Below are 15,894 nucleotides of genomic sequence, written 5' to 3'. Positions count from 1 at the left end.
GGCTAACCAGCACAATGAATGATGATCAGTCATTACCTTGAAGTTGATTGATTAATTTGTGAGGTTTAACGTCCCAAAACCACTATATGAGTATGAGAGACGTCGTAGTGAAGGGCTCCGGAAATTTCGACCACCTGGGGTTCTTTAACGTGCACCCTAATCTGAGCATACGGGCCTACAACATTTCCGCCTCCATCAGAAATGCAGCCGCCGCACCCAGGATGCGATCGCGTGACCTGCGGGTCACCAGCTGAGTACCTTATCCACCAGAACACCGCGGCGGGGCAGTACCTTGAAGTGGCTTCCGTAAAGGTAAGGCCCAAATTTCATCGTGGTCCGTACAACAGCGAGGCACTCTTTATCTGACGTGGAGTAGTTCACCTTGGCGCGGGAAAGAGTGCGTCTAGCGCACGCTATCACTTGCTCTGGGCGCTTTGTTGTTAGGCGAGGACAGAACCAAGTCCCACGTTGTCGGCGTCAGTATGAATTTCAGTATCAGCGCCTTGGTAAAAGTAAGCGAGAACTGATGGTGTCTGCGAACGCTTCCGTAGTTCAGAGAAAGCTACGTCCTGTTCTTCCTCCCAGACGAATGGAACATCTTCACGAGTAAGTCGAGTGAGCGGTTCAGCAATCCTAGAAAAAATGGCCATGAAGCGGCGATAGTACGCGCATAGCCTCTAAAAGCGACGTACTGCCTTTTCATCACATGGAACAGGAAACGAGGCCACGGTGAAACATTTGTCAGGGTCTGGTCGAATACCATCCGCACTGACAACATGGCCGAGAAACCTAAGCTCCTTGCAACCGAAGTGGCATTTTTCTGGCTTCAATGTAAGGTTAGCAGAGCGGAGCGCTTCCAGCACAATCTGCAGACGCTTCAGGTGGTCCTCGAACGTCGCAGAAAACACGACATCATCCAGAAAAACTAGACACGTGTGCCACTTTAGACCGGTAAGAACAGTGTCCATCATTCTGTGTAATGTCACAGGTGCAGAACAGAGGCTGAAGAGAAGACCTTTGAATTCATATACGCCATCTGGTGTAACGAAGGCGGTTCTTTCACGATCTCGTTCATCAACTTTGATCTGCCAGTAGCCACTTTTCAAGTCTATCAATGAAAAATACTTGGCCAGCCGCAGTTCGTCGACGGAATCATCGTTGCGGGGCAGTGGATAGACGTCTTTTTAGTCACGCTGTTAAGTGTCCTGTAGTCCACGTAGAAGCGCAGTGATCATCTTTTTTTCTTCACGAGCGTGACTGGAGATGACCAGGCACTCTTCGAAAGTTGGATAATGTCATCTAGCAACACCTCTTCGACTTAAGCATTTATCACGTCACGTTCCTATGCCTAAACACAGTAAGGTGTTTTTTTATGGGCGAGGCATCGGTATAAGTAATTATTCGGTGTTCGGTGATCAGTGTCTGACGAACCTTCGAGGTGGACACGAAGCACTCTTTAAATTGATATAGCAATTCACGTAGCTCGCTCTGTTGTTGTTCCGAGAGGGTCGAGTTGACATCAACTTTTGCAAGTAATGACGTCACATAGCTTGTGTCGGTCGAAGCCCGTCGTCAGCTGAGTTCAGCTTTCAGAAACGTCTGCGATAGGATAAGCGAAAGCGATGGCGGTGTCACGAAACAGGTGCTGGTACTCGTTACTGAAATACGTCACATGATTGATTTATTTGTAGGGTTTAATGTCCCAAAACCACGATAAGATTATGAGAGACGCCGTAGTGAAAGGCTCCGAAAATTTAGACCACCTGGGGTTCTTTTACGTGTGCCCAAATTTGAGCACACAGGCTTACATTTCCGCCTCCATTGGAAATGCAACCGCCATAGCTGGGATTTGATCCCGCGACCTGCGGGTCAGCAGCCGAGTACCTTAACCACTAGACCACCGCGGCGGGCCTGAAATTCGTCACAAGTTAGGCACAGTGTCCGTCGTAAAGCGTGACGAGACTGCGTGCTGCGCAGACACCTATCACGACCAAAAGCGCAAAGTTGCCGTCAGTGACAGCCTCACCATTCCGTAACTTGTCGGACAAACCAACAACTAGGTTGCTTGAAAGCGGAGGCAACGTGAAAGCGGAGGCAAAGCGGAGGTCTCGGGAACTGTCACGAAGTACGAGGCAACTAACGAGAAACAAACGCCCCCGAACGCTCACTCTGATAGTGCACACGCCGATTGGGGTGACTACGTGCGTGCCGGCAGTACGACTTCGTGCTTCGTACCAAGGCGTAACAAATGTCTTTATGTGCGCTGCTAATTTACCGCTCATGATCAAATAGTTCGCACCTGTATCCAATAATGCACTAACGTCGTGGTGACCGCGACTACCACATGTATATAAAAAAAAATCTGCTTCTGGCTTTCGTCGCTGTCGTCGGGGAATCGCTCCGTATCCGTGCTTGCATCGGTAGAAGACTTTGCTTGCGTCGAGTGTCAGCGGCCTCACTGCCGAAAGTCGCTGTCGTTAGTTTTCCCGCCTATGGCTTGGCGAGCGCACCTGCGCCACCCCTGGGAGGCTCCGAAAAATTGGAGAACATTGCCTTGAGGATGGGGACCGCCACTGCCGCCGCCGCAGTGGCATGCGCTGTTGTGAAAAATAATCTTCAATAGCTTTCGGTCTTTCACCGAATCTCGGCCGTGGCGAGTCGACGGCGAAACCCGGTAGTCCGAAGCGACAATAGGGACATTCTTGGTACACATGTTCAGCTTCACTACAGTGATACTACAGTGGTCGTCTCTCCAGTGTGCGCCATACATCAGATTTTCTAGGAAGCGGCTGTCAGTTTGCTAAGTGCTGAATTGGCTACAGCGAAGGAAGTGTATCCTTAGCCGTAGGATTAATGAAGTGCGGGGAAGCAGGAATATATTGACTGACAGCTTCTGCGTATGATGCACGATGTGACTCCGTCGGGACAGGCGGGACATAACTGGAAGGCGGCACTTGGAGAGCCTTTCGTACTTGGCTTCTGACGAGGCTGCAAATAGACCCTGCAGTATTTTGGGACTGGCACTTAATCTTTTGTAGTTCGTCGCGCACCACCGATCGAATTAGGTCGCACAGAGACTCGATGTTGATGCTGATTCCTGCCCCTCCAATCTGACCTACTGACGAAGCGACACTCACTTGCCGGTCGTACCCAGTAGAGCACTGCTGCAGCACTTGTTCCATGGTTGTGGCTTCAAAGAGAAATTCTGCCATGTTCTTTGGGGGACAGCGAATGAGGCCAGCAAACAGCTGCTCTTTCACTCCTCGGAATAAATGACGGACTTTTTTTTCTTCCACCATGTTGGGGTCTGCTCGACAAAAGAGGCTCGTCATATGCTAGACATACATCATGACACTTTCATTCGGCAATGGAGGCACGACTGAATCGCTCGCTCGGCTCGTTCACGGCGATCGGGATCGACCCAAGTTACCAGTAAGCACCGACGAAAGACGCTCCACGAGGAAAAAGGCTCACGGTTTTCGCACCAAGTGCGAGCGCCGTCCTCCAAGCTGAAATACATGTTCCTCATCTTGTCGAAGTCGGTCAAACCATTTTAATTGAACACCCGTTTGAACTGCGTCAGCCAGGCTCCGACATCCTCTAAGACGGAACCGTGGAATACCTTCGGCACACGTGGCTTCCACAGCGTATGCGGCGTGGCTGCAGCGCTTTTCAGAGCGTTGGAGGCTGAAGCACCTTCCCAGCGTTCGGGAGTGTGACGGACGTCATCTCGGGAAGAGGTCCACGCTCAGGAGGTAGTCCTCGGAGTCTTCGTCTTGAGTGGTGAACAAGTGTTGTGACTGCATGCAGGTACAGGGGGGAGGCAATTGGAACATCAGCTGGAGGTTACCCAGCAGCTCCACCAGTTGCCGCTTGCTGCAAAAGCTCTTCAACTCGGAAGAACTGAGCCGGCAAAGAGACACACCAAAAACTGGCAAGATGCCTGCTTCAATAATCAACAACTAACCAGAGCGCGCGCTGCGCCAGATCCTCGTCTTCCATTCTAGCGGGCAGCCATGGCTTGCGCTCGCCGTACCTAGTGGCCAATTGGCAATATGCTGATGACATCACCATCTGGTGCCCGGGAGGCTCCTTGGTGAAGTTGAAGCATGCCATTCAAACCGCTCTCGATACGACAGAAGCCTACCTAAAAAACACTAGACTGCGACTGTCACCGACGAAATCAGAGTTGCTACTATACCAGCCATCTCGCCAAAACCTTCGTAATATAACGCCCTTATATGAGCTACACATAGCGCTACACGCCAAAGACGGAGAACGAATACTCCACGTGGACTCCATACGCATTCTCGGCCTCCTAGTTGAGGCCACTGGTTACCATGCACGAACTATACCACACATAACAGCTAAAACAAAAAAAAACATGCTCCGACTTATTCAGCGAGTCTTAATTTGCAGACGAGGCCTTGAAGAGGCCATCCTTGTGCGCATATGCCACGCTTTTTTGATGATCTACGTCTATTACGTCGCCTCTGCCCACAACCGAACGAAGGTGGCGAAGATAAAAATAAACACAATCATGCGCAAAAGCATTAAACAAGTCCTCAGTTTATCTCAAAACATGAGTACCTCCACTCTCGATCAACTGGGCATACACAATAATATCGATGAAGGGATCAAGGCGAAGTGATCCGCCTCTGCTCCTCCAAGGCAGGCCGCCGACTTCTAAGCGAGGCTGGCATGTCCCCACGTTTCTACCTTGAACGCGCAGTAACCCTCCCCTTCCCAGAGCTGTCCGCGCTACCTACATGGTAACCCCATTTTCGCGAAACGTTCACCCACAACCCAACAAAGGCAGACGCCTAGACCACACTCGCGCGATCCTTGACCACACCATCGTGAATCGCAACTCTACCATCTTCGTCAATGCGTCGCAATACAATAACTCCTAAACCTTCGCACTCGCGGTAGTAGATGACGAACAAGCTCTACGCTCAGCCACCTCGGTTAGGCTAGCGACGAGCGCCATAGCCGAGCAGGTTGCTATATCTTTAGCGATGATTGACCCCTCACACACCTATGTCGTCACAGCTTCTCGCACCGCCATTCGGGATTACGAGAGCGGCAACGTCGCTCGAGAAGCAGCCCACGTTCTACAAACACACAAATGCATAGGCTTGCACTACTTCTCTTGGTTCCCTGGCCACATGGGCAAAGACGTCCACCCACAGTGACCCAATCTCAATAAAATGGCTCACGATCGAGAACGAGAACTGACTCGCCGCGACGATCAATCAACTACCGAAGAGCTGGGCCCAGGCGTACAGTTTAATGACCCTTTACTCACCTTCCGAAAAATCCCCTTCCACTACCAAAACGACAGAAGCTAATACACTCCGTGCAGGGCCTATATAGGGCGCCTTTAAAAACGAACGCAGCGCCACTTATGGTGCGGCGAACGTGCAACGGCGAGAGCCTTAGCAGACGACAGTGTCTCACTGCTTTGACAGCTATGGCTGCCCAAGCGCCCGTGGCTGGCGCGTTAGTGCTTCGAGCTGGCATTAGAGATGTTGTTGTGGGATCGTTCTTCCGCGATGCCACCATTAAAAAAGGGGAAAACCTGCATGAGAGCCGCCACGTTTTTTGACGTGAGTGAACGCTTTGATACGGCGTCATCAGTACTACGACTAAATGCGTGCGCAAGGCGTGTGTCACCCAAGAGGCTTACTCCATAGCTATCAAGGTAAGCTCTCATTCTTTCATGCTTAGAATATTATTGGTGCATGTCCACTACACCTGTATTTGCAAAATGCCCAGAACAATTAGAATCATCGACGGCTCCACGGCCACTCGCTATGAAAACTTCGGCGACTGGCCAGGTGGCATGGTTATTTGTTCGCGGCTTCGTGTCATGTCGATTCGCAGCCACCGAGTATTTTGCTTGAAATTGGCGCGTGTAGCAACAATGCAGCATCATTGCTCATAATGATCGCTTTTACCTGGCCGCTCGAGCGCCTCATGGTAAGAACTTGATGTGAGGGCGAGGAATAAACGTGTTACGATGACCCCTCTTCATCTTTCATTTCCACTGATGTGGCGCAGATGACGACGGCGGCACGGTCACTTCGGCCACCTTCAGTCTTGCTCATTCGCTACAACCTCTTTTGTTGTTTATGCTGCTCTCGAAAGGAAACACTGCACTTCCGTCGCAAGAGAAGTTAGCAAAGCTTCGTTTTTTTTTCATGGATACTCTGCAGCTGTGTTAGTCTGCGTCAAAGAATGATCCTGCCGAGTGCCCAAAGCGCTGCCGGGCCACTAACACGTAACTCAGTTCGCCTCTAGTTAGTGGTCCTAACAAATTAGCCCAGCAAATTACTGCCCTAGAATTGCACTGCTCAAATTAGTGGATTGTCGATGACGATTAATTAAGGTTGATTAAAAGCTTTCATCAATCTTGAGCCGTAATAAAATGCCTTGCGTATGTTTCTTTTCTCTTCAGCTCGATGTCACTAGGAACATCACACAAGCTCACTGCAACTGCCGAGGTGGAATCTCAGGCCGCCACAAACATGCAGCGGCAGTGGTTGTGTACGTCAATAAGGAGAACACCTCGACAATATCATCCGTCGAGAACGTGTGGAAGAGGCCATCTGCCAAGCAGCTAGGAATGTACAACAAGGAAGTCTTGTTCTCCGAGATGTACCCTCCTATACACCCATACGAGAAGCTGGTGAGGCAACCCGTGCCCACAGCCACCATCGATTCAAACTGCCCCTTGGGCATCATGCTCCACCAAGAGCAAGAAATTGCTGAAAACCTGGCTAATTTGAACAGGGTGCTCAGATAGCTAGGACAGCCGAGCATTATATTTGGAGCACAAAGCATCCCAGTCGAAGAAGTAAGCGATGACTTTATTCTTGAGGTCGTTGACACTGAGTAAGAACGCAACGACATCGCTAAGCAGACAATTCTTCACAGTGTATGCCCACGGTGGCACTGCGCACGGGCTTTGAGAATTTCTGCCAGCTCAAAAGCTCACCATATCAAGATACGTCAAGCGGACTTCCACAGCTTGGCACAACAACGTGTTACACCGCGATCCTTCAAAAGCACTGCATGTGCATATGGCATATCAAAGGAACCAGTTGCACGAAAACAATACGAGTCCACAATGGGCCGAAAAGTGATTCAAATCGGACTTGTGATCAGCACTTCGCAGCCGTAGCTGTGCTGAAGTCCTGAAGGCTTGATTGGTGAAGAAGAACGAATCCGCTTGCTGAAGATCAAGGTCCCTTACAGGTGTGAGTCATGGCCTGTAGGTGACTGCAATATCAACGTCGACTATCTGCACTTCGATGGAAAAATCTCACACTACGAGAAAGTCACCCCTGCTACACGCATGTTCAAAGAAGTATGTATGTAGTAGGTGCAAGCAGGTGCGACTTCTACGTGTACTCGCCAAAGGGTTCAAATCGCATTGGAAGTAAAAAGGGGCGATTCTTTTCTGGAAGAAGTCGTGCAAATATTGGAGTGATTTTTTTAGGTACTACTTCCCTGCTGCGCTAAGGAAGAAAAGTTTGTGTGAATAGCGTTTTTTGTATTTGTTATGTGCAATAACGTAAAATTGTTTTCGTTGCTGTATGCTCCAACTATGAGAATTTAGGTGCTGTGTTCTTAGTCAGGCAGACGACATCTGCCTTTGATTGCCTGAAATAAAGAGCTGTAGCAAAAGCTACTCACTTCTGCTACTTTATCGAAACAATCCTTTCGGCCTCATACACAATTCAATGTTCTGTCTCGACACGTTAATGCTTGCACAACATTCACAATAGTGCACTGGGAGGAGGGGGGGACTATTGAAACTACGGGTCTTCCTGTTCACCTCAATGCAAGTGCCAGCTGAAATAATTAGAATGTTACGGAAGTGATTAGAGCGCCAAACTATGTAATGTACGTAGAAAACGTTCAATCTTGGCACCAATTTAATCCAAGCACCAGCACAAGTACACCGTGTGCCAGTGAACTTAATCAAAGTTCAACCGCGTCTAATCCAACCGCCAAAAGCTTTATTACACAATTTTCTCCCTTTATTACAAATGCCAGTCAGATCAATCCATACACAAGACGACAAGATGGGGAACAAAAACAGGACTGCTATTAATATGTTGTAAAATATTTGAGTAAACATTGTATAAAGACAAGTGATAATCCAAAAGTAGACAACAGCAGAAATATCTACAGTCATTGGTATTGCTAAATAAACAAATCACGGCCATAATTCGATTCCGCTGTGCTTGGAATGCACATATTCTGCTAAGCACACATTTGTAGATCACATGAGTCATTACACAGTCTTGATTACAGGAGATTGAGTGTTGGCACACACAGTGCACAGATGCACTATCTTGTCGATGTGACACTTAAGTTCAGGAGTTAGCCTTTCATTCAATATTGCAAAACTCTTTAGACGCTGAATGCATCTCTCTACATGAATGCGTTGAGATGCAACCTTATAGGTTTTTTTTTGCATCTCCGCCTTCGTGAACTACTGGTTGGCCTTTACAAATGATGGCATGACAAGTGTCACGTCCTTACTTTTTAAGTCGCGCTTGACATGCGGAAATCCTTTGTCCGCCATCACCTCATCCCCGGGTCTAACAAGTTGATCAACCAAGAGTTCGCCAGAATGTATGTGTCACTCGACCTGCCCCCATACACATCCAAAATATATGCTATATAACCGGATGGAGAAATCCCAACTAGAAATTTCAGAGTAAAGTCACTCTTGTAGTTACTTCAGCCGTTAACCCTGTCAGCGACTTTACCTGGTTTCTCGATTCTCACTTCTGAACAATCGAAAATAACTACAATTGAGATAGCTCAGGCGGAAAAAGGGAGGCATTGTTGCTTGGACAACATCCCTTGAAAACCACTTGATCCACTTTTGAGTAGGGACGTAGAGGATATCCAAATTGGCATAAAAAATCTGCGATGAACTGGTGCGATGAATGCCAAAGAGAACTCCTAACGCAGAGAACGTGAGGCCGTGCTTCGTTTTTATAAGACACAACAGGAGCTTGCTGCCTGCTGACAGGTCCAAATATGTCTCACCGTGTACCTGTAAAAAAGGCTATTTTGAGGGAACGACGTTTGTAGTAGAGATGACTCAAAAAAATTTTCGCTCTCACTAATCTAGAATCTTTCACAATCTTGCAATAAGTTTACAGCCATTTTGCTGTTATAAGGGTATAAGTGCAGTGTTGTGTCTCACACAAACACTTGTAAGTCATTTAATGTCAAATGTCTCAGCCGTTTTGGCAATTTTCTCAAGTGCTTGAAAAAATTTTACTTATAGAAAACAGTTATTCGCAAGAATATTTCGAAGAGAAAAAAATTTTGTAACATGGAAGGCTTTCAGTATTTCCCAGATATCACTTGGGCGTTGTATTTCAGGAAACTAATTCTCAGAGTATTGTTTCTTGTTGAAATACCAAAATTAGTTTACACATTAGGCGAGGCCTTTTGTGCAAGATGTTTGAAGATCAATAGTCTTACTGCAATTTTTCTGCTGTATGTTATACACTTCCAGGATTTTTGCCAATATAGATGTAGGCTTTGCCAATACAATTGCCTACTATGTAGACCAAATTTGGTATTAAAATAAGAAACTGTTCTCTTAGAATAAATTTTCTTATAAACAACACCCAGATGACCAGCGGGGAAATTCTGAATGCTTCCACTTGACAAAAAATTTTCTCTCCAAAATAATTTAAAGGTTCACTGTTTTCAATGCAAAATTGGCGCTTAAGAAATGGGTACTTAAGTACCATTATGCAAAAAGATTATCCGCATCACTAACCTTAAATACAATCAAACCGTGAACAAAGTTGATTGTTTGAGTTGTGGTTGACACATCACTTGGCTTCATACATACCAGTAATTAGCAGATACATTGCGTATTAGTGCGTGTGAAAACAAGGGGGAATACCACCATACTGCAATACCGTAGGCCTGACACAATGAATTGGAAACAAATCCCTATTATAAAGCATCTTATATACATCTGTGCAGTCAATTATTTCACAACCAAAAAAAAAGCATGAAGTGTTAGGAGGCGACGATAATTCCTAAAGGACATAAGAATACATAAAAAGAAGTCTGCACCGATACATAAACAAGCAAATCTATATTAGAGCTCAATCTAAATTATAATTAATAAATTAAATAAATTGTGCATTGTGAATCGGTTCGAATTGGTGTGATTAAGAGGTCGATCCAGCATTTACCTGTGGCATTAAGGGCAATAGATACAGGAACACAGTAATGGTCACACCCGTTAGGTCTCTGATGACAATATCATTTTCCTTGTCTACCAAGGACTCGCAGCCCTAAAAACTCTTTGGTCGGAACTCTTCCAAGCATAACGCAGCTACACTTGCGTCAGCCATTGCTGGCTGTTTGTGTGCAAAGAATGAAACCTGGACGGACGCCTCGCATGCATCAGCAAACAGGGTGCACGCAATCATAAGGGCACCTTTACTGAGGGCCTGCGGTGTCTCAACCATCTGCGTTGAGACCTGCATAAAAGAGTTGTGTTACAATTTTCAGATAGCAGAACAATGTGTTTTCTAGCCTAATTTTACAGTACAACGTCAATTGTATGCATCAAAGATCCCTAAACAGGCAAACAATGGTGCTTTCGGCACGTTAAACCCCACATATGAATCAATCAAACAGGCAAACAAAGCAAATAGCCGTCCCAAGGTTCTCATACAGCCACAGTGCACTCGGAAGACTTGGTGGTATAGAGCGGTTATTGCGACCAATAAAAACAACCATCGTAGACTTTTTAGCAGGAGGAAATTGACAGCCAGAATTACATTTTACAAGACTGTTCACTGCCTGGGGAATTAAGCAGCACCTGACTGTGCAAGCCTCCTTCATACCGCAAATCGCTACGCCTGAGCTGTTTCACCTCGTTCATCTCCAGCCGTTTTGCACCCAATACGACTGTACTTGTTTCTGCGTTCCAGAATACATTTCAGCGCACCAATATTTGTTTTGAGTTTCAGGGGATCTACTTTTTAAAGTAGGCAGTAAAGCCGATCAGCGATACACACATTAGTGTATCGCTGATCGGCTTGGGCTAGAGAAATAGTGATGCATTAAAAAGCAGTCACCCATATTCAATAAAAAAATCATGCAATATCGAATCGCAAGCAACATTGCCAGGAACAAGCTCCATGCCTTTTGCCACTGCTTCCTCCAGCAAATCTTGAAAAATGGCAACAGTTGAGCATGGGTCACAGTCCTCATTGACCACGTGTGACGTACCTTATAAGCTGCAAGAACTATTTCACTACACTTGGGGCTACATTGCACCATAAGGTAATGAGGAACTGGGACCTTGTAGCAGTTCACACCACTGTGATGTACTTGTAGCTGAGTTCCCAACAAAATCAAATCTTCAGCAAAAGGCTCTGCTTTTTGCTATTCATTGGCTATACGCAAGGAGTCGCATGCTGAAATAGACACACTTGCGGTCGGTACCCTGATGCACCGTTACTGTCGCAAGTTGATGTCACACAGTGAAGTGAAATGCACACATGCGAATTAGTCCTAGAGCTTTGTGCACAGCAAACGAATAATGTAATCCTGTTTTTACATTGTTGCTAATGCCTGTGACATCAGAGCTCTACGTGGTTCTTTTTGGTACATGTCTTCCCCAATAAATGCTGTTTCAGTAATTCATTGCTGCATTGTTTGTCAGTTGTGACAATACTTTTGTTTGCTCTTTAACTTTTCAAACCTAAGCACTCAATCTGCATTTTCAGTAATCTCCACATTTTGAATAGACACTTGCTCTGTGCCTATCAGTATTACAACAGCACCAACCTCAATGCCTTGTAGCTGTTTGGATTCGTTGTTTCCATCAGTGTCTTGAGATTCCTCCCTCAGTGGTGCTGAAGAAGCTGATGAATCCATGGTGTCTGTAGTTGGGGCAGCTTGCAGCACATTCCGCGAAGATTCGGCAAGATTGGCAACAGCTGTAATGGCTGTCCTCTTCTTAATACTGAAGCGAAAATATGTGCTGTAACTTATCTGATTTATGAATTCATTGCAAGTTAGAAATGAACGAAAATATACCAGGGCAAGTAGGAGGGACGAGCAATTACTGCGATTTTTTAACAGTTTAAGTACTGTTTGATTTGAGCTGACATAACACGGACAGACTGAGGTGCAGCAGTGGAACTACTTCAAATTAGAGCAACCTTGTTATCTTGTTTGCAGCCAATAGGTGTCACAGATTGGCTTCTCCTTGTGTCAATCTCCGTCAGGCTTCAAAGTGACAACAAAACTAAAACTGCAACGACGGCCAGATGTAAGATTAAAATGAACAGTTTTGATTTAAGTTCCGTGTGTGCAATTGCCTACATGCTCCACGCTTTGCTCGTTTCATCGACGTCGAATCACTACACGGTCAGCTGTTTACTACAAGTATCAACCACTAAATGTGCTTGCGCACTTGGCTTTCACGTCTGTGCGAGCCCACAACGCTTTTATGATTTGCGCAAACACTAAAGTCACCCAAGCTACACTCTAGCACAGAGGTGCGCAAATATTTTTGGAACCAAGGCATTGGACTCGGCTAGTTGGTACAGAGTCAAAATAGATTTAAAAAAAAACCCTGTGGTAAACAAAAACACAGTCACTGTCCCGTCGTTTTCTCTCACTGTGTCCTGTGTTTACCAGCGTTGTTTGTTTTTAAATTGATTTTTTAAATTTCCGGGACCACGACCTCTCGAAGCTTCCGAGTGCCGTAGGGCTACCCCAGCCGTAGTCTTTCTCCTTGAATGCTATGATCTATTCAAAGAGCCACGACTACCTGACATTTTTATCGCTGAGCATCTCGGGGGATGGGGATCTACTTCCAGTTAGCCTATCTCTACTTGAACAGCTGCGCTTCCGCCAGCACTAAAATCATGACTGCAGGAACAGCACGAACGCAAAGCACGGGACGCAGAACAAACGCATACGACGACATAAGCGCTGACTATGAATTGTTTATTTCCTGCGTTTGTGACATAACCGGAAATACACAGTTGATAGTCAGCGCTCATGTCGTTGTATGCGTTTCTCCTTCGTCCCGTGCTTACCGATCACGCTGCTTCTGCAGTCTTTATTCACCAACTTGCCTAGCAAGCTTCACTACCAAACTCAAGTTGGTCACACGAGTCGTCGAGCACACCAACCTGACAGAATATTGGCTGAATGGTTGTCGAAAAACAAATCGCATATAATAATGTAACTAGCTGACAGCTAGATAAAAGTATAGAAAAATTTTATTTTGCACAGTTCTCACCTTTCATAGCATCCAAGATTATCTTCTACGAGCACGGACAGCTTACGATACTCGTAAGGAAATATCGGTGGAACGTACGACGGGGACGACACATTCTTGGACGGCGCGCCTCCAACGAAATGTGCACTGCATATCCTCAAGTGCTGAGAGGGCTCCCAGTTTGTTCCGTCAGCACTGAAATGTATACAAATGCTAGCACCACGAGAAAAACAAAACCGCAGAACGCGAGATGGCAAAGGAGCGGCTATCAAGCTTACTTTTTTTGTCGCACAGCCGCAATCAACTTCTGCCGCTGCCCAATAAAGCAGGGACGAGTAGAGAAATGGTGAAACGTCGTTCCCGCAGGGCACGACGTGTACCTGTTCGTACAACCGACAACGCATGACAGCGTTATGGAACACCTACAACTCCATGCAAGCCACGGAGGAAGTGGTGCTAGCGGGCACGGGAAAGCGCTTTCTGCTCGGGCTCTCACCGACTGCCTTCTCTGACGGCCGCACGGTGGCACGCAAGTCGCAGCGAACGTGCCTCGTAAGTGGTGGTAGAGGTCGGACGGAAGTGGTGGTAGAGGTCGGACGTGTTTTTGGAGAGCTCCGGAATGACAGCTACAGATAAGTGTTTTTGCATGTTTCCAGCTTGCCTCTGTATGTAGCGTTATGAGAACGTAAGGCGCTAGCGTAAAGCTTGATTAGGTCTAGTACGGTGTACGTTTTTTTTTAGTATTTTGTACTGTGTCTTTTTTTTCTCCAGCCACCACGTGGCTGAGGCCTGCGCGTAGACCGACCACGTGCATGCGCAGGTGCTGTGAAGTGTAGCGTATTTATTTATTATTGTGGTTCTTTTTGGCTTAGACCAGGGTATTTTAGTACAGTTTTCTAACACGTGGGCATCGGTAAACTGAGCTAGCCATGGTCAAAAAGACCGTAAAGTGTTCAGAGTGCGGGGTAGGGTGGAAGGTGGAAATTAGTGCGGAAGAGAAAGCAGAAGATGACGCCAAGTGTAGACAGTGCGAGTTCGAGGAGAAAATGAAAAATATGATGGCGGTCCAGAGTGGGCTCATGGAGAAAATCGCAGAGCTGGAGAATGCATTGGCGAAGGAGCGAGAGAAAACGTCAGCCATGGAGGAAAGGCTCCGGGCAGCCGAGAAGGGCCTATCGAAGGTCGTGAAAGGGAATGAAGACGCAGGTGACGGCGGAAGCATTATGGCGACGACCCCCCGTGCGGGAGAGATGAGGGAAACAGGCATGACAAAGGCAGATACATTGGCCACAGGGCCCAGCTACCGGGAAGTAGTTTTGAGGGAGGGAGGGAGCAAACCAGCAGCCGTGACTCACGCTAGTCACCTAGTCAGCAGCCAGGTGCAGGTTTCAGAAGGAATGTCTGAACAGGTCATCATCGCCGGTGACTCAAATTTAGTCCGATGCGCAGCGGCAATCAAAGAAAGGGTGAAAGGCGACAAGAGAGTTGCGATAGGGACGTTCCCAGGACAAACGCTGGGGACAGTAATGAGTCAAGCGGGTGAACAACTCGCAGCTAAAGCTAACAATCGTAACCTCGTTGTAATTGCGGGAGGGTTAAATGACGTCCTGAAAAAAGAATCGTCAGGACTAGCGACGACCTTGGCGAAAGGGGTGGATGACATGCGCACCGTGTCCCCCCAGGTGCAAATTGTAGTATGCACAGTACCGGAAGTACCAGTACGCAACGTCAACCTGCAAAGAGCGGTTGTCGACGCAAACAAAGAGATATGGCGAATTAGTCGAGAGAAGGGTTTCGAGGTAGTGGATTTAAACAGGGAAGTGCACAGGTGGGGTGGATTCCAAAGAAACAAGATTCATTTCGATAAGAGGCTTGGACACGAGGTGGGCTGGCGACTGGCAGGACGCGCAGTAGCTTTTTTGGGGGGCTCACGGGCCCTTCGGAGTCCGGGGTAGCTCGTAACAGGGAAAACAACCAGGAGGACGCTTTGACAGGTAGAATTGCGAAAAACCAGAAAAAGGTAAAAGAAAAAGGAAAAATGCGCGTGTTGCAATTAGTTACATAAACATGCAGGGTGGCAGAAAGAAGGCAAAATGGTTAGAGATTGAGGAGCAGTTAAACAAAGAACAGATAGGCGTGGATGCGGTTACAGAAACACACCTTAGAGACTTGGAAGAGCCACCACATATTAAAAATTATGTTTGGGAAGGGTGTAACAGGACCATATCGGAAAGGAAAGGTGGGGGTGTAGGAATGCTAATTCACCGCGGAGCCAAATGGGTTAGAGTGAAACAGACGTGTTCAGAGCACCTCTGGGTTCTGGGCACAGTAGGTGGAAAGGAAACGTGGCTAGGGGTAGCCTACTTGTGGACGGGGAATAACTGCAGAGAAAAGAATCAGGAGATAGTGGATTGCATGAGTGCGGATATTAAGGAATTTGGTAATGGGGCCGAAATCATCCTTCTAGGGGACATGAATGCCCACATACATGACCTTGACGGATATTCAGACACCAATGGGAAGTTATTACTAGATCTTTGCGAGCAACATAGTCTGGAGATAGTTAACACGGGGCCTAAATGTGACGGCCA

At 47.0% G+C, this 15,894-nt stretch overlaps 1 protein-coding gene and 1 pseudogene across 1 annotated transcript in view; both read right to left on the bottom strand.

Moving 5' to 3' along the window:
• Nucleotides 1-15,894, bottom strand: part of LOC142775543 (whirlin-like) — a 394,676-nt gene that overhangs the window by 233,004 nt on the left and 145,778 nt on the right. The window lies entirely within an intron of this gene.
• LOC142761729 (uncharacterized) lies at nucleotides 8,011-13,492 on the bottom strand (annotated as a pseudogene).

Source organism: Rhipicephalus microplus, chromosome X, assembly GCF_043290135.1.
Source record: "Rhipicephalus microplus isolate Deutch F79 chromosome X, USDA_Rmic, whole genome shotgun sequence".
Classification (NCBI taxonomy): Eukaryota; Metazoa; Arthropoda; class Arachnida; order Ixodida; family Ixodidae; genus Rhipicephalus; species Rhipicephalus microplus.
Note: the sequence above shows the minus strand (reverse complement) of the source record. Positions and strands in the feature narration are given on the sequence as shown.